The sequence below is a fragment of the Camelus ferus genome, chromosome 1 (genome assembly GCF_009834535.1).
Source record: "Camelus ferus isolate YT-003-E chromosome 1, BCGSAC_Cfer_1.0, whole genome shotgun sequence".
Lineage (NCBI taxonomy): Eukaryota > Metazoa > Chordata > Mammalia > Artiodactyla > Camelidae > Camelus > Camelus ferus.
Window position 1 is genome coordinate 15893946 of NC_045696.1, and position 27140 is coordinate 15921085.

Below are 27140 nucleotides of genomic sequence, written 5' to 3' on the forward strand. Positions count from 1 at the left end.
GGGAAACTGGCCAGTCAAGTGTTCCTCTTTGAAGCCTCTATGGTATGGAAAGGCAGGGCAGGAGGGTGCTGTTGAATGAGCACCCACAGTATCTGCCATAGAATGTTAGATTTCAAGATCTTTCTAGAAGAGGAGAGCTTTAAAACAAATCCTGAAAAATAAGTCTAGAAAACAGTGAGAGAAGGGAAATCAAGACAGAGAAAAGTACAAAATGAAAATTCTGCAGGGTGAGTGTTGTTTTTCTTCCTGACATTGTAAAGCATTATATGTCAAAATGAACCCAAGTCACATTCAAGGTCGGGAAATCTCTAACAAATCCATCTGAGTGCATATTGTGTCCTTGATAAATAAATGGATGAATTGTGTGTAGCCTTGCTTCTTCTTTTGCAAATGTCAATTGCTTATTGAAGTTAAGGCTTTTGTTTCGTGTTCATGTTTGAAAGTAAATTTTTGGCATTTAGCTCACTATGGTGAAAGGTAAAAGCTTGATATTATGCTCTCAATACTGATCACTAGATTTAAATCTGAAACCTATTCTTACATAAGCCATTAGTTTTAGCATTTGAAGTCTAGAGAGAAACATATTATTTGCTTGTTTTACTCCTTAATGAAGTGTTTCTAAAAAAACTTGGCCTCAAAATCTCCATTAGTTGCATCTTTCTTCACTTTACTTTTAATCTCCTTCAAAACAAATGAAATAGTAACTTAAATGTATCAAGTAAAAAAACAAGATTGAGATTTTGCAATGAACTGAACAAAACAGTTGTTTCTGTGGGATGAACTTCACCCAAATGATCTCACTTGATCTGTAGGAAATGAAGGCAGGCAATAAAAAGTTCATGACAAAGATTCACTCTCTTTCACAGGAAAAAAAATTATAGATTTGGGATCAAGTAATAATCTGAACAAGATGGAAAACTGTCTTGCTAAAAAATAAGAAAGAGAAACTGTGAGTACATAATATGCTTTAGTTCTCAACATGAAGAAAATAACACCAACTACATAATGTTCTCCATTTCAAGAAACTATAGTCCTAGAAGGTAGGTTCTGAATGCTGAACAGGAAAATGTAATGATTAAATTCCATGCAGTCTGCATCAATTGGGGCTACCACAAAGCCCCACTTTGTGGCTAGACATTTTCATAGGTATAAGACTATTATCAACAAGTATGTGTTAACAAAATGGATAACCTACAAGAAATGGATAAATTCCTAGAAACATACAACCTACCAAGACAGAGTTAAGAGTAAATAGAAAGCCTGAACAGACCAATAACAAGGAGATTGAATCTGTAATAAAAATCCTTTCAACAAAGAAAAATTCAGAGCCAGATGTCTTCATTGGTGAATTATACCAAACAGTCAGATATACCAACCCTTTTAAAATTATTCCAAAAGAAAGAACAGAACTTCCAAACTCGTTTAATAAAGCCAGCACCACCCTTATACCAAAGCCAAAGAGACCACAAGAAAAAAAAAAAAAAAAAAAAAACTACAGGCCAATATCCCTAGTGATCATAGATGCAAAGATCTTCAATAAAATACTAAAAAACCAAATTCAACATTACATTAAAAGAATTATAGACCATGATCAAGTGGGATGTATCCCTGGGATGCAAGGATGTTTCAATATATGCAAATCAATCAATGTGATACAGCACATAACAAAATGAAAGACAAAAGTCCCATGACCTTACTTCACTTAATATGATAATCTCTAGGTCCATACAAGTTGCTGCAAATGGCATTAGTTCATTTTTTATGGCTGAGTTATATTCCATTATATATATATACTATATATAATATAGTATATATAAACACACACACCATAATTCCATTGTGTATATATATAGATATATGATGGATAAAGAAGATGTGGTGTATATATTTCTGTATATGTGGCATAGATATAGATATAGATATAGATATGTATGTGTGGTGGATATATATATATATATACATTTATCCATTCATCTTGTCAATGGACATTATGTTGCTTTCAAGTCTTGGCTATTGTAAATAGTGCTTTTACAAACACTGGGGTGCATATATCTTTTTGAGTTAGAGTTTTCTCCAGATACATGCGCAGGAGTGGGATTGCTGGATCATATGGCAACTCTATTTTTAGTATACAGCAACATGGATGGACCTAGAGATTATCATATTAAATGAATTAAGTCAGACAAGTATCATATGATAGCATTTATATATGGAATATTTTAAAATATGATGGAAATGAACTTATTTACAAACCAGAAATAGACTCACAGACATAGAAAATGAACTATGGTTACCAAAGGGAAAAGGATGAGGGAGGGATAAATTAGGAGTTTAGGATTAACATATACACATTACTATATATTAAATAGATACACAACAAGGACCTACTGTATAGCACAGGAAACTATATTCAATATCTTATAATAACCTATAATGGAAAAGAACTGAAAAAGAATATATATATGTATATATAACTGAATCACTTTGCTGTACACCTGAAACTAACACATTGTAAATCAACTGTACTTCAATTAAAAACATTTTTAAATCACATGATTATCTCAATAGACACAGAAAAAGCACTTGACAAAATTTAATATCCATTCATGAAAAAAAATCTCTCAACAAAATAAGTACAGACGGAACTGTGCTTAACACAATAAAGGACATACACAAAATGGCCCACCACTAATATCATAATCAATGGTGAAACACTGGAAGCTTTTTCTCTAATATCTGGTATAAGGCAAGGCTCTCACTCACAATTCTATTCAACACATAGTTCTGGAAGTCTTGGCCAGAGGAATGAGATAAGAAAAAATAAATAAATAAAAGGCATCCAAATGAGAAAGGAAGAAGTAAGTTTATCCCTGCAGATATGATTTTATATACTGGAAACCCTAAAGACTCAACAACAATAACCAAAAAAAAAAAAAAAATCTGTTAGAGCTAACAAATGAATTCAGCAAACTTGCAGAATACAAAATCAGCATGCAAAAGAGAACAGTGATGTTTCTATATATGAACAACAAACTATCCAGAAAGGAAATTTAGAAAACAATTTGTAATATCAACAAAAAACAATAAAATAGTTAGGAATGAACTTAACGAAAGAAGTGAAAGATTTGTACATTTAAAACTATAAAATACTGATGAACAAAATTAAAGACATGGATAAATAGAAATATATCACACACTCTTGAACTGGAAAAATTAATATTGTTAAAAGATCTATACTACAAAAAGTGATCTACAGATTTATGGCTATCAAAATCCCAATGGCACTATTTAAAGAACAAATAAGCAAAGCAATCTTGAGCAAGAAGAACAAAGCTGGAAGCATCACACTTCCTGATTTCAAAATATATTGCAAAGCTACAAAAATCAAAACAGCATAGTACCAGCATAAAAACAAACATATAGACTAATGGAATAGAACAAAGAACCCAGAAATAAAATCTACATACTTATGATTACTGGGTCTTTGATAAGGGTGCCAAGAACACACAATGGAGAGAGAATAGTCTCTTCAATAAATGATGTCTGGAAAACTGCAACTCCATATGCAGAAGAACTAAATCGGACCTTTATCACACAACATAAAGAAAAATCAACTCGAAATGGATTAAAAACTTAAAGATAAGGCCTAAAAATATAAAACTACTAGAAGAAAACATAGAGGGAAAGCTTCTTGATACTGGACTTGGCAATGAGTTTCCAGTTATAGCACCAAAAGCACAGACAACAAAAGCAAAAATAAGCCAGTGGGATTACATTAAACTAAAAAGCTTCTGCATAACAAAGAAAAGAATCAACAAAATAAAAAGGCAACCTACTGAATGAGAGAAAATATTTGCAGTCCATATATCTGATAAGAAGTTAAAAAGCAAAATATATAATTCATACAACTCAATAGCAAAAAAAAAAACCAAATAAACTAATTAAAAACTAGGCAAAAAACTTGAATAAACATGTCTCAAAAGAAGACATACAAGTGACCAAAAGTACGTGAAAATCACTAATTCCTACTTAACATCACTAGTCATCAGGGAAATGCAAATCAAAACCACAATGACATATCACTCACACCTATTAAAATGTCCATTATCAGAAAGAAAAAATATAACAAGTGTGGTGAGGATGTGGATAAAAGGGAACCCTTCTACCCTGTTGGTGGAAATGTAAATTGATGCAGCCACTATGTTAAGAGGTTCCTAAAAAATTAAAAATGGAACTACTATATGATCCAGCAATTCCACTTCTGGGTATTTACCTGAAATAAGAAGAAACACTAACTCAAAAAGATATCTGCACCTCCATTTTTATTGTAGAATTATTTACAATAGCCAAGACACGAAAACAACCTAAGCATCCGTCAATGAATGACTGGATAAAGAAACTGTGATATCTTTATGCAATTTAATATTATTTAGCCATTAAAAAGAGAAAAAGCCTGCCATTTGCAAGAATGTGGATGGACTTTGAAATCATGATGCTAAGTAAAATGAGTCAGACAGAGGAAGAGAAATACTGTTTGATCCCACTTATAGGTGGAATCTTGAAGGAAAAAGAAAAAAAAAAAGAACTCACAGAAACAGAGAATAGATTGGTGGTTGCCAGAGCTAGGGGTGGGGGATAGTTGAAAGGGGTAAAGTAATCAAAAGGTACAAACTTTCAGTAACAAAATAACTAACTCCTGGAGATATAATGTACAGTATAGTGACTATATTAATAATACTGTATCATATATTTGAAAGTTGCTAAGAGTAAATCTTAAAAGTTTGCATCACAGGAAAAATAACTGTAACTGTGTGGTGATGAATGTTGACTAGACTTTACTATGGTGATCATTTAGTGATATATACATATATCAAATCATTATGTGGTACACATAAAGCTAACATATTGTGTCAATTATATGTTAATTTAAAAAGATAAGTATTGGTGAAGATATAAAGAAAAGGAACCCCTTGCTGCACTGTCGATGGGAATATAAACTGGTGCAGCCACTATAGAAAATAGCATTGAGTTCCTCAAAAAATTAAAAATAGAACTACCATATCATCTAGCAACTACACTTCAGGATATATATCCAAAGAAAACGAAATGTGCATTTAGAAATGATACTTGCATTCCCATGTTCATTGCTGTATTACTTTAAGTAGCCAAGATATGGAAACAAACTAAGTGGTCGTGGACGGATAAACAAAGAAAGAAAATGTAGTATCTATATATGGAGGCAATACTTTTCAGTCATAAAAAAGAAGGAAATCCTGCCATTTGAGACAGCATGGATGAAACTGGAGAACATTATCCTAAGTGAAGCAAGCCAGGGACAAAAAGACAAAAACTCGATGATCTCCCTTACATGTGGAATCTAAAATAGTTGAGCTCATAAAAGCAGAGATAGAATGGTGGTTTTCAGGGGCAGGGGGTGGAGAGGGAAATGGAGAATGGAAAGATACTGATTAAAGGATATCGTTTCATTTATGCAAATGAATGAGTTCACAAGAGCTATTGTACAGCATGGTGACTACAGTTAATACTGCCACTGATTACTTGAAAATTGCTAAAAGGGTAGATTTGAAGTATTCTCAGCATAAAAAGATAGACAAAGAAACAGAGATGCAAGGAGGGTAGGAGGGAGGAGGAAATGAAGGAGAAAGGAAGGAAGGAAAGAGTTGGTAACTATGTGGGGTTATAGATATCTTAATTAGTTTGATTGTGGTGATCATTGCACAACGTATACATATATCAAAACACCAAGTTGTACTCCTTAATATACACAATTCCTGTGTGTCAATTATACCTCAATAAAGGTGAAAAAAAAAAATACTACGTTCTTAAAACCAAGCTGTGTGTTAGGATAGAGTTCCCTGCCCACATCACTCTTACAGTCAGTTTGGTAGGGGAAAATCAACTGGTAGAAAAGTAGGATTAAATATTAAATGCAGAATAACCACAAGTAAAACAGGTAAACCTTTTGGTAGTAAAGCTGAGATCCAAACTGGAGGTGCACCACTTACCCAAATGCTGAATGATAATTGCAAATACTTCCTGAAGGTTTGCTGTTATTGTAGTAAGTGATGAATGTGTCCACAGCCAGCAGTCACTGTGTGAAAAATGTGGTTGAGCACAAGAAGACACGTCCCTCAAGGATAATTTTTAGGGTAGCTATAAAATGATCATATCACTTCACTTCTATTTTCCACAGATTCTCAGGGGAAACTCCCTCTCTAAAAGAAGGTTATGATTTTTTGTCACCTTCCCACTGGGGATTCTCAGTATCCTGATTTGTATTTCACAAGATGCTTTAAACTAGGCAGAAAAGGTGTTGTGCAATTACTATTATTATTCCACTTCTGTTTTCATCTGTACTTATTTCTCTGTTAAGTCCATTCATGGTTTCTGTAAAAGCCAAAAGCAAAATGGTACTTAGGGGTGTTAACGAACCATTAAAAAATCACACAGAATTGCTTCTGAAGTGAAAGTAAAGTGCAACAAAAAGAAAAGACAACCTAGAAAAGAAAATCAGAATGAATACACTGATTATTTAAAGATAAACATTCCTTTAACAGTCTCCCAAGGCGTTCTTAAATAATCGACTAGTGACCTAATTTATCAGCTTGATAGTGAGGTCTCATCAAAACCCACTTTATTTTGGTCACATCATCTTGTAGAAAAAAATATGAATAGAGCTAGCACTAGTCCCTTGAGGTACCCTGGATCTCAACAAGGGTTATTATCATTTTAAGTTCCTCACTTCCCCCTCCACTCCCCCCACACTGTTGCATACCTCATTATAGCACTCACAATTTTGCATCATGAGTGATTACGCTCTTTTCTGTTTTACCTGTTTTTCCTAAAATTCAACTGAGTAACTAACTACATCTTATTAACTTTGAATCTCTACTGTGCCTAGCAGAGTTCACAGTAAAAGAGAAGCCAATGTTCTTACACTAAATTACTCAATCGATCAAGTCTACACTAAGATGAGTGCAATTGCTTAACCAATGTCAGCTCTATCTTTCATTTAGAACCAGCTTTCTAAAATATGAAAGGCAGAAGTCAAAACTGAGGTAAAAATAAGTGCTAAATAGAAAACAGACTGAATGAGTAGCCCCTGGAATGTGTTACAGGGAGCCTGAAACCCACTGGTGGGTCAGAGAGCTCCTTCCCGTCATTACCTCTATGTTAGCACAGGCCACGTCATGTCAAGTTTGTCGATTTATGCAGCACTATATTGAAAGTTTCTTGGGCCTTATTCATCTTTGTACCCCCAGTGCCTAGCACAGTGCCTGACATAAGGTAAGTGTCCAATAAAATTAAACTACTAACATTTCCAGTCCTGGATCTTAACTTTCTGACAAAAATTAACTGCTTATTCCTAAAATAGATGAAATTTACATATTTTGACCAAGCTTTAAAAAATAGCTCTCCTTCTCTGCTCTTCTTTTGAGCGTAATGAACCCATTCAAGTTCCTATTCAATTCTCGCCTCTCCCAAAAGGGATTCCTTTGAGTACTTTTTCTACTATTTTTCTCCCCCTCGGTACCTTTCTATAATTTCCCTCTATTTCTACCTGGTGAAATTAACACTATATGAATTCATCTTGTCCATCCATTTATGGTCCTCCTTTTTCACACCAGAACTTAAGTTTCCTGTGAGCGAGGTCATCATCTTCACGGTTTTCCATCGTATCCAGTATCTAGAACAACTGTGCTCAGACCTGCTCCATGTTGGAAACACAGGGAGTTTTTAAATATATTTGGTGGGGGCAGTAATTAGGTTTGTTTGTTTGTTTACTTTTTAATGGAGGCACTGGGGATTGAACCCAGGACCTCGTGCATTCTGGGAATGCACTCTACCACTGAGCTATGCCCTCCCCTCTGGAAACACAGGAAGCTTTTAAATAGATAGATGCTCAGTCCCTATTCAGAAAAATTAAACCAGATTCTCAAGAGCAAGAAACTCAAGCATCACTATTTCATCTTGGTTTAAGATTAACAAGTAATTGTAATTTGCAGCCAAGTCAGAGAACCACTGACCTAGAACATAAGGGCTTATTACTAAGTATAAGCTAAATGAGTGAGTGAATTGACTAGAACTCCATCCTCAGTGTTCAGTATCTGATGTTTATATAGGAGACGCCCTTTGCTTAATTTCAGAGCCACAGCTGGAACCCTGACAAGTTGTCATGGATATGATGGATTTTAATTTAAGAATCATCCCTTTACTGCCGCTAGAAAAGCTGCTCGTAATGAGTCAGTAGCAGATTCTGTTTATTCAAGGCATTGTGTTCTGGAACCAGAATAAGTAAAGGGAATCCTCAAAAAAAAAAAAAAAAATCCAAGGATAAACAATCCTGAACATGATAAATGGATGGGTGTGATAAGGGAGTTGATTAGTACAAACCAACCCATACACAGATTTTGAAAAATGGGAGATGTCAGCTACCCAGACAAAGCAAATATACAATATCCAAACACCATAACATGAAATCTTTTGAAAATATTCTTGAAAATATTTATTTTATTCTGCCTTCTCTCAATTACTAAACTCCTCTTGCAGTTCTCAGAGGAGGAAATATTTGCGATTATATCTTGCACTCTGGTGAGCTTCTCGGACTAGACAGATTTATTCCTGCATTTTGCAAGTTACTCCATCACCCATTCATACTCTGCTTCAGTCAACAGTACAGAAAACATTAAAAGTCCTATTAGCTCTGATATTTTAAAATACAGTCATGAATCTCCCTTTGGATAATTTACATTTTTCTTTAGTCCTTCCCATCAGCCATAGAATAGCCAAAATAAGAAGCTAGTGGGAAAGTTTTACCCAATGTATTGAAGGGGAACCTTTTCTTTTTTTCACAAAATTCTTGCTCCCTTCATCCTGGCTACAAATGCCTGATGCTAGATCATACGGAATTTGACAAGAATCATTTTATCCAATTTCTAAATTAAGATGCTACAAGTAATAACTAGGAACACTAGTTATTTAATAAGAACCAAAAATTCTTCAGGGTGAGTACAAACACGGAATTAACTTTGGGTAAATATTATTGGCTAAACTATTTCTTTCTAAAGTGAGAATGATTTATATGACTCTACGTAATACTCGAGAAAATAAAAGAGATAGAAAGGAATTCTATAGTTTAGATGAGATACCAACTAATTGCAATGGGTGGGTCTTATTTGGAACACAATTTAAATAAACTGAAAACTAATTTTTAAATTCTATAAGGCAGTTGAGGAAATGTGAACTCTGATAAGGTATTTGATGATAGTAAAGAAATATCAAATTTTTGGATAATGGTATTATGTTGTATTATACTTAAGAGTCCTTTTCATACAGAGATACATATTGAAATACTGAAATATTTACAATGAGATATGTCTGAGAATTGCTTTCAAACAATATGGAAGTGGAAATGGATGAAGGTATTGATGAAATGAGGGGGGAGGGTAGAGCTCAAGTGGTAGAGCACATGCTTAGCATGTTCAAGGTCCTGGGTTCGATACCCCGTACCTCTTCTAAAAATAAATAAATAAATTACTCCCCCGCCCAAAAGTTATTGATGAAACAAGAATGGACCATATATTAATAAGTGCTGAAGTTAGATAATTGGTATATAGGGTTTATTTTACTCCTGTCTCTATATATAGACAGATATGTAAAGATATGTATATCTATCTATACTTTTTTATTATGATTGTCAAATATACATATGCATGCACAAATATGTATGTATATATTTGAAAATTCCCATAATAAAAAGTTATTTTATGGGAATTTATGGGAATTTTCAAATATATATATATTTGAATATATGTATATATGAAAATATATGTATATTTGAAAATTCCCATAATAAAAAAGTAAACAACCAAAACCAAATTAGATAATAGGAAAGACAATGATGACAACAATCAGATATTTCTTGGTGTGGCAGTGCCAGAAAAAAAAAACAGTAAGTAGAAAAATATGTACAACAAACTTCGATATACTTAGATTCCTTTTCCTATCACTGAGTGAAGAAGAGATTTCAGTCCAGAACCCTAGGACTCTACCCAAAGATGTTTAATTCTGAAAGTGACAAAGTCTTACTATATAGGACAGTCCCCCACATGGACTACAGAGTAAGGAAAGTAGTCCAAAGTATTCTGTTTAAATGCCGTGCTATCCTGTTTAAATAGATTTCCCTTTATCAGTTACTCCTTCAGTGAATATTCTCCATCGTCTACTATGTCTCAGAGACCGTTCTAGGTGCTGGAGAGGCAACAACGAGTTAACTGTATGGTCTCTGTCCTGGGGGAGCTTACAGACTATGGCATCACAGCCACTGAATAGATAATCAACAAATATGCAACTGGATTTGTGGTAAGTGCTGTAAAGTCACAAGATATTTATTTTATGGGGATATCTGTTATACAGAAATATAGCAAGGCCGCCTGATCTCCTCTGGACGGTGGTGATGACAAGGCTTCATAGAAGAAGACTTTCCTGAGTAACATGGGAAGCCCTTGCAGGGTGTTAAGTATGTGTGACATGATCAGTTTTTCATTTTTATAAACAACTACAGCGTATCAGTAGAATACAGAAATACATAAGTCTCAGTTTTGCCCTTACTAGCTATGTCTCCTTCAACGTCCACACCTTTAAAGCGATAAAACAGTAATTTCTCAATGAGGATTGTACTGAAGATTAAATGAGATAATCCATAGGAAGTTCTCAAAAATATTACCAATTTTTAAAACAAGAGAAAGAAGATGGGAACTTGGACCAGTCTGTGAAATTCCAAACTAAAGAAAAAACACATTTTCTATTAAGTATGCCTTTTAAAAAAATCAATACTTGACTTTTAGAGGTCTGTAAAGTTATAACCAATTTTTCAAAATAAAAACAGTCAATTTTCAAACTGATGATTAATGTAAAACATTCCTATGTTAAAAGATTAGTAACACTTCTAAAAAATCTATTTTATGTTCATATGCCATGCTCATTTCTCATTTACAGGAATATCAATTCATCTCACGCTCAGTAATAACATCAAAGTATCAATCACAGCCAACATTCTCCTGATTTTATCATCAGGTTCTGTCACATCCAGAGTCATGACAACTACAGTTTGGCCAAGTTAGGAATTCGCCTGCATTCTGACTCCTACTGAAATATCTCATCATGTAACATTCAAACAATGTTTATAATCTGCAGATTTTTTATTCTATCCTCATTACCACTGTAAAAAAATAAAATAAAGCAAAACCCCCACAAGCCTACTATTCTTTGCTAGCCAGTTTTAGCTACAGTGAACTTCATGGCAAGATAAAGAATTATGTTGCTCCTTTGTTTCTTAAAAATATTTGACAAAGATTACAATTGCTCCTGTAATAGCTATGTTTAGAGTTCTGTTCCCTTAATTTTTTTCCTGTGTGGTAAGTTTCAGTGTTGGTTTGTTCACACAGATCTAAAACTGAAGAGCAAAGATGGGCTGTCCTGGTCACTACTGTCCGTCACATTCACTGATACAGCGTCGCACCCACAGCACAGGCTACTTAGAAAGGAGAGAGTGTTGTCTGGAAGTGGAGGCAGTCGGCTTCTGGGGCCTGACTTTGCAGTTGATGGTTGTGTGGCTTTGGTAAACCTTTCACCGATGATGGGACTCGGATCCTATTATCAGCAAAAAATAAAGGAAGCTGACTGGACTAGGGGTTACAAATTTGGCATCTGGGGGCCAGATTTCATTGTAAGCCAAATCCATTGTTTTTTCAGCCTGCAAAATGCCAGGTGGGCAGAAGCATTCACTTTGCAGTACATCACAGCCCTACTCTTTCCCTTTAATCATTTTTAAAGTAATAGACTTCGTTTTTTGAATAGTCCCATATTTACAGAAACATTGACCAGATAATAGTTAAATATTCCCTGCACACAGTTTCTCCTGTTACTACCTTCTTGCTTATGTTTCTTTTCTCTTTCTTTTATTGAAGTATAGTTGATTGATAATGTTGTGACAGTTTCGGCTGTACAGCAGTGATTATACATGTACTTTTTCAGATTCTTTTATTTACATTTCACCCTAGTCCGGATCTACCTCACCTCCACAGAACTTTCCAGTGCAGGATTTAACCTTAACACCACTGACATTTTGAGCTGGCCCATTCTGTGTTGTGAGGGGCTATCCCGTGCAGTGTCGTGTGAGCATCCGTGATGTCTACTTACTAGATACCAGTAGCTACACTTCCCATTTTGGTGTGACAACCCAAATGATTTCCAGACATTGCCAAACGCTCCCTAGGAGGCCAAATCGCCCTGGGTTGAGAACCACTGCCCTAAAATGGAAAATTAAACTTTCAGAACATACAGCTAAATCCTTCTGACACCCTAGTTCGCCTGCCTGCCTGGAAAAACGTGTCCCTTTGGGAATGAAGCCTGTCCCACAATGAGCACCATGCTACACTGGCTCCAGCTGCCTGCCTTGCCCCTGTGATCTCTGGTTTCTTATTTTTCTACACTACCTCGGCCAACTACTGACAGAGCCCTGGCTATGAGCAGCTCATTGTCTTTATCCTCTTGGTATTTGTATTTGATATTTGGTATTATCTCTTCACGTGAGTTCTTTTATCTCTACTTTTAACCTGCAAGCACTTCAAAGTCAATGACTATAATTTGAGTTCCTCTTTATCTCAGACACGTCTAGAAATGGCTACAATGTAGAATTGTTGGTTCACTGATCATTTTTCAACTCACTACATTAAGGAATCTCAGTACATCAAAAGAGTTTTTGAAAAAAATCAATAATAATTGGGAACAAGAGTAAAGCAAGTTGAAGTTACCTGTCTTTGCCAAGTTAACAATATCACTTTAATGGAATCATAAGCTTTTATTATTCTGGATCCCTATTTAAAGGTTTATAAGGAACACCTGAGGAATTAATGTGGGGAATTATTGTTTCCCCAAAATTGATTTTTGAGCTTCTCTGTAACCTTTACCCCTTGATTGTGGCAAAGATTTTTGTGTAACTACAGGACTAAGGAGGTAAATTTAAATGAAGATGGAAAATTTCACCTTTTTATATTGTTTCTTTATATTCTGGCTTACCACATTTCAGTAATGTCATCTCTGTGCACAGTGGGCATCTTTTCTGGTCTTCCCAGCACCTGTACTTGCTTCTAGCAACAGCATCCCCTGCCCTCCTTTAGGGAAGTACCCCTCCCTTACCCAAGACATGATTATGGACAAGCTGGAATTTCAGTGCTCCACTTTTAACCACATAGAGTGGACACATGGCCAAACAGCCATATTATTGTAAACTGAAAGCTCCTTCTGACAAAGCAGCCCATGAGGGAGGTTCAGAACTAATTCCTACAGACAAGTCCTTCTCCTTTTTGTTGCTAATAAGAGGAATGTAAACTTAGGACTGCTCTTGATTTCATCCAACATTATAGTTGGAAAGAATACAGCTAAGACAGAAAGAAGCAGAGATGCTTACAATTCTGCCCCCAGTTCTAGATCTGTCTCAGTGTTCAGTGACTCATCTCAACATCTGTGGTAGATTCTATTAATGTTCACCATGATCTGCTGCCCTCTCTGTAAGAGGACTCTGTCCCGTCCTCGGTCATGTCACTTGCAGTATCTCCCTGTGGGAGGTGATACTTCCCTCCCCCATTCCATCGCCTTGGCCATGTGGCTTGCTTTAACTGGTAAAATATGAGCAGAAGTAACTTATGATACATCCAAGCAGACACATTAAGAGCCACCACCTCATTCTACAATTATCTTTTTCTTCTTCCATAAGATTGAAATCAGGGCTGCTCCTTCAGTCCAGGCCCTAGAATGAGAAGGTGTGTGAAACAGAGCCACACCCAGAATGTAATATAAACAAGGAGCAAACCTTTGTTACTGTACAACGAATATTCCTTCTAATAAATCAATATTTCTCTCTCTCTCCCCCCCTCTCTCTTTCTCTTCCTCTTAGAAGATGGTTCTACCAGCTTTTTATCCCTGTATCTGGAAGCATTCTGACTAATGGGCCTATGACTAATATCTATTCATTATTCCATGACAAATACATACAATTTAGCAACGCATTTACGAAGCAAATTACCAAGGTCTCAACATGTGTGAGCAACTATACACTTAGTAAGTCTATCCTAGAAATGGTTATTCTGTCTAAAAAAGAAATTATCTTCAACATTAAACATATGCTCAGAGATGCTAAACAACTTTTCACAGTAACACTAATTTGTCTTAACACTCATATTTACATTATAGCTAATTTTAAGTCTCACATCAAATACAATAATTATAATTTCAACTCATTTTAATAATTCTTTCAATGTATTTTCACTGTTTTTAATAGTTTAGTAAATATTTAATAAGCACTTAAGAACTGTTACATTTACTTTGACATGCAGTATTACTTGTTTCATGTTGAAATTGAAACATATTAACGTTGTCATATACGTTTAGATACATAATAAAACTTTGAAATTTCTCTATTTCCATGAGCTAATGTATTACAGACCACCAGTGCATGTCCACGTCTGGTTCTCCTTTCTTTCCTATAAACACAAGACCATTTTTCTCAACAATCCTGCAGTTAGAGCTAAATGACTAGTTCTAGTTCAATGGTTTATAACCAAGAGCAATTTCCTCCCTTACCCCCCAACCCACTTGGCCAGGGGACACTCAGTACTACTGTCTGGAGACATCTTTGGTTATCACAGCTTTAGGTGGTGTTACTGGCATCTCGTGTAAGGAGCTGGGATGCTGCTACACATCCCACTAAGAACAAGACAGCCCTCCAACAACAAAAGATTATTCAGCCCCGAATGCCAATAGTGTTCTAGGTGATGAAATTTAATTGGAAGTAATTTAGGTCACTTCCAAACTGTGGCCCTCAAAAGCATCTTTTCTCTTTAGGAAGCAACTGTAGAAACCATATGTTGAAACAGAAGAACCACAAGAAGCAAATGAACTGGGTTCCTGAGTCATCAGTCACATAGATAGGAGCTGCCCTGGAGAGTTGCCTGAACCTTAGCAATCTTGGTGTAATCATTACATAAATCTCTTTCCATCTTTAACCTTTGTTATGTATCTGAAACAGATTTCAGAGCTCATTTGTTACTGCAGCATAATCCATCCTATCCTTACAAATGCAGCTAGTTTCACAAATTTTCACTTATGTGCATATAAATGTACCACATTTTAAAAATACCAGCTCATACCATATGCACACATCAAGTAGCCTTCAAATATAACTTATTTTTAGGCAAATACCTTTTATTATTTCAGTCATTAATAATGCTGAGGATTGAAATGACATTATTCAAGAAAGATCAGGATTTAAAGGATGTATTTTAAAGACCAGTTGGCAGTACATGAAATAATCTTCAGAATGCAGAACATAATTGTATCAGTGTGAGAAAAAGAGATCTCCTGGGTCTGAAAATGAAACTGAGAAACTATAACTTCCAGGGAGTATAGAATGTTTTTGTGCAAAAGTCATAAGAATATAAAATAAGAGGTCTGAAAACAACTTTTTTTCCCTCAGCAGAGTAGACACTATGCTGCATTTCACAGTTGCCTCGCTACGGCAAGTGATGTATGTTCATAACACAGCGGACAGTGGCTTGGGAAGGGAATTCAATAAAATCTATGCTGGAGCCAAGAATACAATCCTAGGAAAATGCCTCCAGTTAATCACCTTAATCACTCCCCCTGTGTGCCAGAGAAGGGCTCGCTTGGTAACTCAGTCTTATTGTAGATTATTTGAATTAGCCAAAAGCAGTGCTACAAAGCTAAGGCTCCCAAAAATAGTTACCTGTTTTTTTCCACACTTTCCACTTTTTTCCTTTCTCAGTTAAAAGCATAATAATAATTTGTAAGGTCTTCAATTCATGCTTCAAAGCCCATAACAACCATCTTATCATGAGACAGGAAGTTGTTTAAAAAGGAACAACAAAAGGAATAAGAAATGTGAGTCCTACCGTGATGACGCCAGCGTGCAACATATTGACAAGTTCCAAAATGGCGATACTTGTAGCAACTGTGTATCCAACCTCAGATTTTCCCAATGGAGACATGTTATTGCCAAGAAGGCCATTAAAACCAAGACACATTTTTTTTTCATTCTAAAATTAATTCTATAGCATATTTCATGGATGGCTGGAGATCATTTTGATGTAAACAAGGGAAAAAATAATTTTTTCTAATAATTATTTTTCCCCTCAAATAAATTTGACCTTGTGATGATGCTTATTTTTCTAATACAGTCCAGTGGAAGTGAGACTATATGATATTCTGGGAGGCGCACTTGGCTGGTAGTTCTGGGATTCAAATTCTGATACTAAAGAACTTTCAAAACTCTAGACTGTTATGCAAATATTGCCGAGTCTCTGCCTCCACTGCAAAACACTAGGACCTCACTATCACCTAGAGAGGGAGAGAAGAAAAGTCCACAGTTGAAACACTGGATATGCAACTTTGTTGTAGGAGTAACCAACAAATTAATATATTTTGTTTAGGGTCATGTAGCGAAGAAAGCCTGGTTCACACAGAATGACTGCTTCAGAAGATCCAGTCCAAAGGACGGGATGGACCAACAGGGGCATAAGTGGTGACAAGACTAGCTCCTGATGATGTTCAAGGAGGGATGACAGTCAAGTAGCTGACAGTCCAGGAAGGACGCTACAGCATCATGAAGGCAGCGTCAGGGACTTGGCCTCACAGACTGGAATTCGGACTGGTTGTCAAGCACCACAGGAAACTGGAGGGCTAAAGACACAGGTTACAGACCCAACCCCACGACCTGGGCTACCTCAACAGAGGGATACACAAGCTGTCCAAACACAAAGATTACCAGGACAGGGTCTGTAATAATTATATCACATTCTACTTCCAGGTAGAACTAAAATTCTCAATCTACTCCTCACCCTAGTCAAGACCGGAAGGGATGTTTGTTGCTACTCACTTTAGAGTCAGGAAAAAGGCAATGACCGAGAAAAAATGATAACTGTATTTAGCTCCTGATATTTTTTTTATCTTACATTTACAACGTGCTTGTATACTTTCCTTGGAACTTCTAATGTAACCTCTTAATCTAAATGTTATTCAATATGTAAGCACTCCAGCACTGAGCATAAATGGAGTCAGTATTATAATTTCACATTGACAGTGCATAAGAAATTAGAAATGCAAGGGTTAAAACTGAGAGAAAATATTTAGTTTTTTAGAATTGTCACCTAGTTAGAAACCAAATTAAATACTGAAATCAGTCTGTCCAAAGTACAATGTAATTACTGTATGAAACATGTTAAATTATATGACCTTTCTTTCCTGACTGCATTTAAATTGTATCCACTGGTACTAGAATTTGAAGATGGATAATGCATATTATTCATCTTTGTAATTCTTCCAGTTTTGTGACTCATAGTAGGTACTCCTTCAATTAATGTTCTCCAAAGGAATACATTTGAACCAAGGCTATGATATCAGCTTTACGACCTCAACTTTGACAGTAGGTATAACTGTACCGAAAAATGTGGCTAGTCTACCCACATGGTTGATCAATAAAGCAATAACACTTTTAACAAGTACAACACCCCCCTGGGGTTTCACAAATTCGGTTCTAATTTTATCCATTGGGAAAGTCATGGTGATTTTATTTCTAAAATACAATTATCAAACTGCAACAATAGACCTTCATGCAATTGACTGGAGTTGGATAATTCCTGCCCTTTAAGCAAGCATGAGCTCTCTGGTTTCTTCTTGACTCTGAGATCTGTGTTATTTGCTACTTGTCACTCAGTTTGAGTTGGTAGACTCAGCCTGCCCCATCCCTGTAAGGCATTTGAGTTTGCCCCAGCTATTCAGCCTGGACCAAAGAACCATCCTGCTTTATCTTACAAGGGTCCTCTCATATAGCTCTTGATACCTCTTGCAAAGCTTTGGGAAGGACACGTGGGGCTATGACAGAGGCAGAAGACACTCACACACCCACCAGACCAACTGCCTCAACCCATGCTATCACTAGGAACAACCATTACACTGAAGATTATTCTTTTTTCATGTTTGACATGCACATATCCATGAGGTCGATATGTTACTTTTAAATACCTCGTTAGAGTGATTTCCACTAACTGTGTATTTTCACAATGCCAAATATATCAAAAATGAGTTTTTCTATTGTTCTATATCCCAACATTTTCCAAAGGTAAAAATTAGGAAAGTTTTCTTGGTATCATGATGTTATCATCATTTATCATAACTTCACAGGCTGGGTAGGTATATAGTTGCCCAACAAAACTCAAAGATAAGGTCCTTATAATAGAGAGAGATAACAGACCACTGAGAATATATTATTTTGCTGAAAGTCCTTAGTCATTCGCTAGGTTCCTTTTTCTGAATGTCCACTTTTCTCCTTCAGTGGCTTTGATTAAAATTCTGGGAATAGATGCAATTCTCTGGTAATATAGCAGGCAAAATGTAAAGCAGACCACATTAATCTGTCACTAAGCTTTAAATATTCCTTCTCTTTTCTCATACAAAATGAGCCCCATCTACCATGTGTTTTCATTCCTCCAGCTCCTTTCAGGTTATTGATCTTTGTGTTATTTCTGCAAGCACATGGAAAGGTTTTATCATGTGTCTGAGTTAAATCTATGATGCATAGAGGCTGCTCTACTCAGCTGAATGTATCTTTAATACTCTTCAAAGTGAATCTTTTAAAAAAAAATCTTCATTAAGAACTGTTTCCCGTTATAACTTCTAAAGTTACTTGATAGCCTTGCGCAGTTTTACAACATGCACTAAATATAAATGAAGAGCAAATAAAAATAAATATTACACATCAGGAGTGCTCATAAAACCACTGTGTAATTGTTCTGTCCTCTAACCAAGCCCAAGAAAGTAGAACCTAAAATACTATTTTTAATGTTCTACACTTTCTATTAAAATCTTATGACTGTTTCCAAGATAAGGCCATCTGCTTAAACCAACGTTGGGCAATTTCTCTTTTTCTCCCATTAAAACAACAAAACAACACCAGAAATCCAGAAGCTAAGCAATTTGGCTTTTTAGTAACAACATTTTTAATTAGGAAGATGAAGCATTTTAATCTTAAAAGAAAATTATTTATTCCTCAGAGGTTTATTTTTCTATAATACATAACATTGAATGTTGTGAACACATTATTTTCAACAGTCGATGGGTCTCTTGGCTCCAGGGCAGAAATACACACCATGATATTCTCACATCAAGAAACAGTTTATTCTCTTAATTACTTACAATGTTTTTTTTTTCTCTAATAACATTTATGGTGTGTTAAGAAAATAAATCAAGAACAATTTGAAAGTAGAAAAATATGAAACATTCTCTACAGAGGTCACAAAATACAACTGAATGAAAAATGGAAATCTGAGTGGCTGGGGGACTCTACCACTAATCTTGGGTGTCCAACTGCAATATAAATTATTTATTCTATTCTCTCATTATTATAATATTATTGCTATAATATTAATTATTAAATAATATAAGTATATTAATGTAAATTAATATTTAATTAATAACTGACCTACAGGAATATATAATTTATATACCCATCCAAAAGACTGTGCATTCTGATAAAAAACTATATAACAATAAGCATTTGGGGGACTAAAATTAAGATAGGAAAACTGAAGAACCGGAGTCAAAATCCACAGTGTGTATAAAGTTGAACACAAAGTATATACACAGTGTGTATGAAGTGCAGCAAGGTTTAAAGCTCTCTAGGAATAAATCAATACACAAAAAATTAAATTCTGTCCATGAAAGAGTGACTTTTCTGCCCCTAACTTGACCAAATACAGATAGAAAAAAATTTTTTTAATTCAAAAAAGGGAGGCAAATTTAAAGGGCAAAAACTTTGAAAGGTGTTTCATGAAAAAGGCTATCAAAACTGACAACAAGCATATGCTCAGCATCATTACTCAACAGGGAAGTGCAAATTAAAACCCAAAACGAGATACCACCAACCCCCTACCAGAATGACAACAACTAAAAAGGCTAACAATTGTTACGTGTTGGCAAGGACAGGGAGCAAGTGCACTGCACTCTCATAGATTGTTAGTAAGAGTGTGAATTGATACAATAAATTTGCTTCGAAATAGTACTTGATAGTATCTATTAAAACTATATGCCTACTATGACCAAATAATTCCAGTCTTACATATATATCCAAGAGAAATGAATGCATATGCCCACTAAAAAACAAAACAAAACAAGAATTCTTAGCAACTTTCTTCATTATTACCAAAACCTAACAACACAAATGTCCATCAGCAGTAGAATAAATACATAGCAGTTAAAAGGAAAAAGAACTATTGCTTAATACAATGAATATGAATGATGTTTAACGACAATAGTCATGAGGAAAACGACAGAATTGAGTACAACCTACGTTCTTAGAAGGTTTTTATAAAACATCCTTCTTTAAAACATTTTTAGAGTTTAATAACTGGTAAAACAAATTAGTCTTGAAAAAGTCAGAATATTTATTTTGGGAGGGAATTGTGGATAGGTGGGTTTTGATAGGATGGGACACAAGGGATCCTTCTGGTTTGCTGGACGCGCTCTGTATCTTCTGGGTAGTGGTTACAGTTACACAATTTGTGTGTGTGTAGAAATTCAAAGCACATTAATATATAAACATACATGTAAAAATATATTACTTGACATTGCTATATCTTATAGGGTGTATGCTGTATACCTCAATAAAAATTAACAACTGAGGATTTTACATCTTGGTGGCAGAGGTAGGTGAAAGACTTACCAGAGTCCTCTTTTCAGTGGAGAATGCAAGAGATGAACTTCCTAATGGCTTATTTCCCTCCTCATGGTCCAGCATGAAGAACCAACAATGGAGCATTTTTATTTTCCTTAGCCTATTGGTCTCTGCTTATATGATGTGTGTATGGGTTTCCTGGGGCTGTCATAATAAACTGTCACAAATTTGATGGCTCAAAACAACAGAAATTTATTCTCTCAAAGTTCTGGAGACCGGAAGTCAGAAATCCAGGGTTGTATTCCCTCAGAAAGCTCTAGGGGAGACTCCTTCCTTGCCTCTTCCAACTTCTAGTGGCTCCAGGTGGTCCTTGACTTGTGGCTGCATCTCTCCAATCTCTACCACTGTCCTCGCATGGCCTTCTCTGAGTCCTGTGTCTTTTCTTCTGATACAAGGATGTTTGTCTGTGGCCATACCATCCTGAACATGCCCAATCCCGTCAGATACAAGGACACTTGTCATGGATTTGGGGCACACCCAGATAATCTCATCTAGATCCAGAGTGATCTCATCTAGAGACCATTAACTTAATTACATCTGCAAACATCCTCTTTCTAGATAAGGCCACATTCACAGGTTCTCGGTTTTAGGACATGGATATATCTTTTGGAGGCTACCTCAAAATTCAACCCACTAAAATGTATATAGACTAAAATGAATGCAAATTCCCATTATAATGAAGCTAAGATAATATAACATATACTCTCTAATCAGTTAAGAACAACAAAAGTGTATGTTTGCTTTGTGTTTTCCAGATACAAAAGAAGTTTTAATTTTTTTACCTGATTTAACCTTCATAATCAGACTCCATATAATAAAAAAGATTTGCTGTGGTAACAAGACTATACAGTTGACAACTGAATTTTTGCAGGGGTTGAAAATCTCCATATAACTTCTAAGTTATAGTCAGCCTTATGTATTTGCAGTTCCTCCATCTCTGCAATTCAACAAACCACAGATCATGGATACTGTAGTGCTTACTCTAGAAAAAAAAGCCATTTCAAACCTGTGCTGTTCAAGGACCAACTGTATTTATCACCTCTTCCTTTATTTAACCAACTAGAACCCTACTAGTGGGATACAGTGTTGAAAGTTTTAGTCTTAGTTCAAAACAGATTTAGTCTAAGCCCATTTCAAAGAAAGGGAATAGGACATTAAACTTCTAACTCATGAAGGAAAGGGTTCAAAATCACTTAAACAGTAACACCAACGTAATATGATGGCATGTGATAGAAGACAAAATTCTTCAGGTCAAACTTCCTAAGAAACAAGTTGAAACTTCTTAAGAAATAAGTTGAACAAACATAGAAATGTTTGACTGAAAATATAAAATTGGTCCCTAGCTAAAGCTAAGAAACATTGTTTTCTGTTTTCTTCTTTTATGGTTGCTGACTTTGGCCCACCGTAAGCCATAATAATATATTATATTTAAGAATTCAATACATTCACTTTTTGAATACCAAACATTCTGTCTACAAGTTTAGAAATAAGAGTGTCGTTTAGAAACATGCATTGTTTCTTTTCTTCCCCAAATTATGTTATAAATTAGCATACTTTATAGGTACTTTATATGTGCGTGATACATGTTTCTTTGTAAAACAAATTCACTACTGTAATTAAGTATCCGAATTTATATTGGTGAATATTGAGCCATTATTTACATAAAACAAATATTCTACTAACAGAGAAAAAAAAAAACCTCCTATAAGTAATTATGGGCATTGTGTATTTCAAACGTAATTCCACTTACAAAAATTTGATTTTCACACCACTATTCTTCTATGCATAGAATGGGATGCATTTGTAGTTACTGCATAAGAAACAACTTGGCTTTCAACAACAGGGTAGGAGATATTTCCCAAACCAAATATCCTAAACTGCTCTTTTATCCTCTCAGACTTAAAAAGGGAATTTCAATTTGTTAAATAGACGCATGGAAATGGAGAACTGCCTTTTATTGTTGTGCAAAAGACAAGATTTTATGAAAATTGGTAAGAAGCATTTTCCCGCAATAGCATATTATGAGGTGTGGACTTAAAAAGGTTTTTCTATGACCAGTACTGTAATTGGGCAGATTTTGGGCTGCAAATACCATGTCTGCATTAAGAGCCAGATTTTCCTAAGAGTTGACTATTGGGAGCACTTTAGATTATAGCACAAAATACTCATTGATTATTTTGCCAATGAAAATTTTAGTTCTCTTGACAATCTGATCGGTGTTTTAGAAGACGGCGTTTAAAATGGAAAGGACAGGCAGTGGGACAAGACGCAGCGAAGCAGATGCAAGGACGTAAAGGGGGAAAGCAGGCTGAGGGCGGGACCTTTCACAGAGGCCAGCAGCTGTGTCCTATCACGAGGCATTTTCCTCAAGACATCCTGGGATTCCAAATGGTCTCGCAAAATGGGGAAGGCGGCCAGAAACCAGCCTACCCGAGTTAAGAGACTACTGGTTATAGATGTAAGTTTGGAGTGAAAAGCTAACAGTATAGCAAAGTGTGCTCAAGTTTCAGGCATAACCAAGTTCAAGTGCTATGCCAACCATTTACTAGTTGTGTGACTAGTGAATAATCTGCTCCGGCATCCTGAGACTTAGTTTCCTTATCTGAGAAGCAGGGATAGAAGTGATATCTACCTGGTTAGAGTTATGCTTGGCATTTAGTGAATAGTCAATAAATGGTATTATCATTATTATTTTATTATTGCTTAGGGAGGTGATAAAGTAAGATTCAATTGATGTTTTTTGTTTGTTTTACTGGAAATATACCTGTTCTTTTTCCTCTTTATGGAAGAAGCTCTAGAAGTGAAGAACGGTGAAGTGATTCTGATGATCCCCTGGTGAGAGCCTCCACCCAAAGGAAAGAAGGTTGTCAAGAGCTAAGCAGAATATCCAGTCACCACCCATGCAGACGAAGATATAGGGCAACTGGATGTGCATTCAGGAACCAACTGGAAGGACCAGATAAGCAGATTTGGGAAACTCAGCAGGGTTTTGAGAAGATCCTGTCTCTGTGAACTCGTAGGACTTAGAGTCTCAGCCCGGATCCACTTGCTTAGATGAACTCCTCATGCTGATGGGGCCATGGCCCTGATGCTCTGTGGCCCTGGTTCCACGATATCAACAGGGATGACTCTGCTGGAGACCGGCTGTCATGGGCTGAATTGTGTTTTCCCCAAAACTCATACACTGAAGTCCTAACCCCAGTACCTCAGAATGGGACTGTATATGGAAATAGTCTTTAAAGAGATAATTCAATTGAAATAAGGCCATGCAGGTGGGCCTTAATTCAATATGACCAGTGTCCTTATAAGAAGAGGAATCTAAACACAGAGACAGGTAGAGGGAAGGAGATGTAAAGACAAGGGCAGAAGACCATCTAAGAGTCAAGGAGAGAAGCCTGGGACAGATCCTTCCCTCATGGCTCTCAGAAGAAACCAAACTTGCAGACACCTTGATCAAACTTCTAGCCTCCAGAAATGTGAGAAATAATTTCTATGTTTAAGCCACTCAGCTTGTGACCTTTTCATCTCTCTTCACATAATCTTAATCACACAAATACACCCATACAAACACATCCCCACAAGTTAGCCTATACAGTGGAGCAATATTTTATTGAGCAGATTCCAAGTTACAGATTTCCTTCAGAATCAGGAAAGTTTGTCATGCCTGTACACCAGTGCCCATGAGTCCCAGACAGTTGGTTCATCGTGAATGTTTTAGAGTCATCTGTACTTCTGTTCTGACACTATAACCACTGTCACTACCAAAAAGTTGGGGTCACTTCTAATTAACTAGGTGTATGTTGAAAGTACTTTTGATGGGGCCTCTAGAAGGAATGCAGTAACAGTCTGTTTTTAGCAAGAAAGAAAAAACAGTGTCACTTGTTTCTTTTATCTTACAACCAAGGTTTAAAAAAGTATGAGTTGGGTAATTAACACATATGGTTCTTAATGTAAATGTTTAAATTATAATGGTGCTTCCTTCAAATAATACACATGTCATTCCAGGCACTGTGCTGGGCATGAGGAGGGCCACTAGGCACAGGACAAGTATGATCCCTGCTTACATTAAGGAGCTTACATTCAGGTGAAGTAGACAAAAAAACAAACCAACAAAATGTCAAATAATTAGATAACTATGAATGGTGGTAGTTGTGTGAAAGAACTATGAAGAGGGAGCTAGAGAATGATAGATAGCAGAGAGTAGACATTTTAGAGGATAATCTGGAAGATCTCTCTGATGAGGTGGCCTTTCTTTCAAACTTGATAATTGGACCAACGTCATGGTAAATTCTGTTCCACGACCAGAGTCTGAACATTTCAGTTATAAGGTACAGTGCAAAAATGACAAACTTCTTCAACTAAACCCAAATTACACGCCTCGTGCCCTTCCATAAACATGATGATCTCTTGGACACTAAAAAGTTGATGTAAAAAGAAGATAAATGAGTAAAATCTGGTGCTTTGTCTTCTAGTTTTATGGAATTCCAAACTAACTGTGAACAGCTTACAGAAACAGACAAGTTCATTGGGTTCAGTCCCTGGCAAGACAGCACACAGCACTTAATCCTAGCCAGAGTATTACCTGTACATTCAAATCTACAAGAGAAATAAATTTCAGCATTCAATTGTCAGCTCTAGCCACAGAGAATGGAAACAGGGAAAGATGTACTTATCCAATGTGAGAATAACCTGAGCTCCCAAGCAGGTTAGCTGCTTTGGTAAATTTTAATAAATTACTATGTAATTTAGCCAATGGAACAGCCAAAGGTATATAATACAGAGAATTATTTCTAAGTTTTCATCAATTTCAATCTGCTCTAGTTTGGAAAATTTTCTGCATTAAACCAGCTGTGTTTTGTTTTGTTTTGTTTTGTAGAAAGATCATAAAATGCAGAAAAGCAGGAAGGAAAAAAAAAGCTACCCTTGTGGTAGCTCAAAGGTAATAAGGGCCCTATTTTGTCATTCCTCCCTGTGTCTACAACCTTTGTCTGTAACTCAAAGTGATCTCCCATTCTGTGCTTAGCCATTTGACCTGCTTAGGTCAACAAGATTATGATGAGTGTGACACAGACAAAGACATGAAAGGTCCTTGCATGACTGAGCTTACTTCTACCACTACTATTAGTAGGACATGCCCCGATCAGCCCTCTTGTATCAGGAGGAGAATGAGAGACAAAAGGACCAGACTTGAGCTGCCCAGTCTTGCTACTCAAGGCCATCACAGAAGCCACCCAGACTTGGAAGAGAGCCTAGCCAAGGTCAGCAAAGCCCTTCTCAACCTACAGCTGACAGTAAACACATGAGATGAGCCCAAGCCAAGCCTGACTGGCTGACACTGCAGACCTGGAAGCTGAATAAACACTTGTCGTATCCCACTTGTCGGACTGTTGCTGTTTATTAGGGAGAATTACTGTGACAATCAATTTTTGATACACCACCCTGAAACCGAACAATTTAACATTGCTCTAATTTTTCTTTAGCTTTTTGCATAATTTATGGGTTTACTAAAGGTTAAAGACAGCCATCTACATCAGCATAGAGCATGGTGAGTTCTGGTTTCCTAGATTTAATCATCACATCGGGCTAGCAGAGATACCAGGAGAGAAGAATCTAACTATAGCTCTGACGTTGAAAGTTCACTGTGGTAAATTAGAGCAATTTCTGATTTTCCAACCAGCAACCAGCAAGGAACAGCTCTAAGGGGGAAAAAGCAGACCATCTCATCAAGTCAAGAAAGTAAAATGGGCTAGATGTAGGGAGTGAAGCTGGAAATAGAGTTGGGTGGGGGGAAGGCATTCCAAATGGAAAGAACCGTGTGACACTTAAGGCTCTTTCCTTATAAGCATCTCTGGCCACCTTAGGTAAACAAAAGAACTTATTGGAAAGATTCTGGGTAGCTCACAGATTCAAAAAAAAGCCAGCCTTGCAAGATTAAGTAAGGACAGGAAAGGTCACCCCGAGAGAGCTCAGTAGCAGTAACAGGTCTCTTTCGGATGTGCCCTCTAGGCCAAGTCAGTTTCAGTTACCTTTGGCTTAAGCTGCTATTCTGCTCAGAGCTGAAGACCTGGCAAAGATCATCCAAATGTGTGAGGGTTACATATGCTCCCTTTCCACATTATTAAAATCACTTATATTAGATTGGACTCCAGCTGAGTAGAGAAATGGTCCGTTCGCATCAAGAAACAGATGTCTCCAAGAAGGTCTCTCCATCTTAGCGAGGGCTGCTCCTGGATTACCCTCAAGGAGCTCAGCAGCTGGGAGGTCTGTCTCACCATGACAACATGACTGCTTCCGAGCACGGCTCCCACCGGCC

The 27140-nt window shown here is 36.3% G+C and overlaps 1 non-coding gene across 1 annotated transcript; it reads right to left on the bottom strand.

Annotated features, from left to right (window-relative positions):
• Positions 1-7813: 7813 nt before the first annotated feature.
• Positions 7814-7885, bottom strand: TRNAS-AGA. The gene has a single exon. It is a non-coding gene; the product is annotated as a tRNA-Ser (tRNA).
• Positions 7886-27140: the final 19255 nt, after the last annotated feature.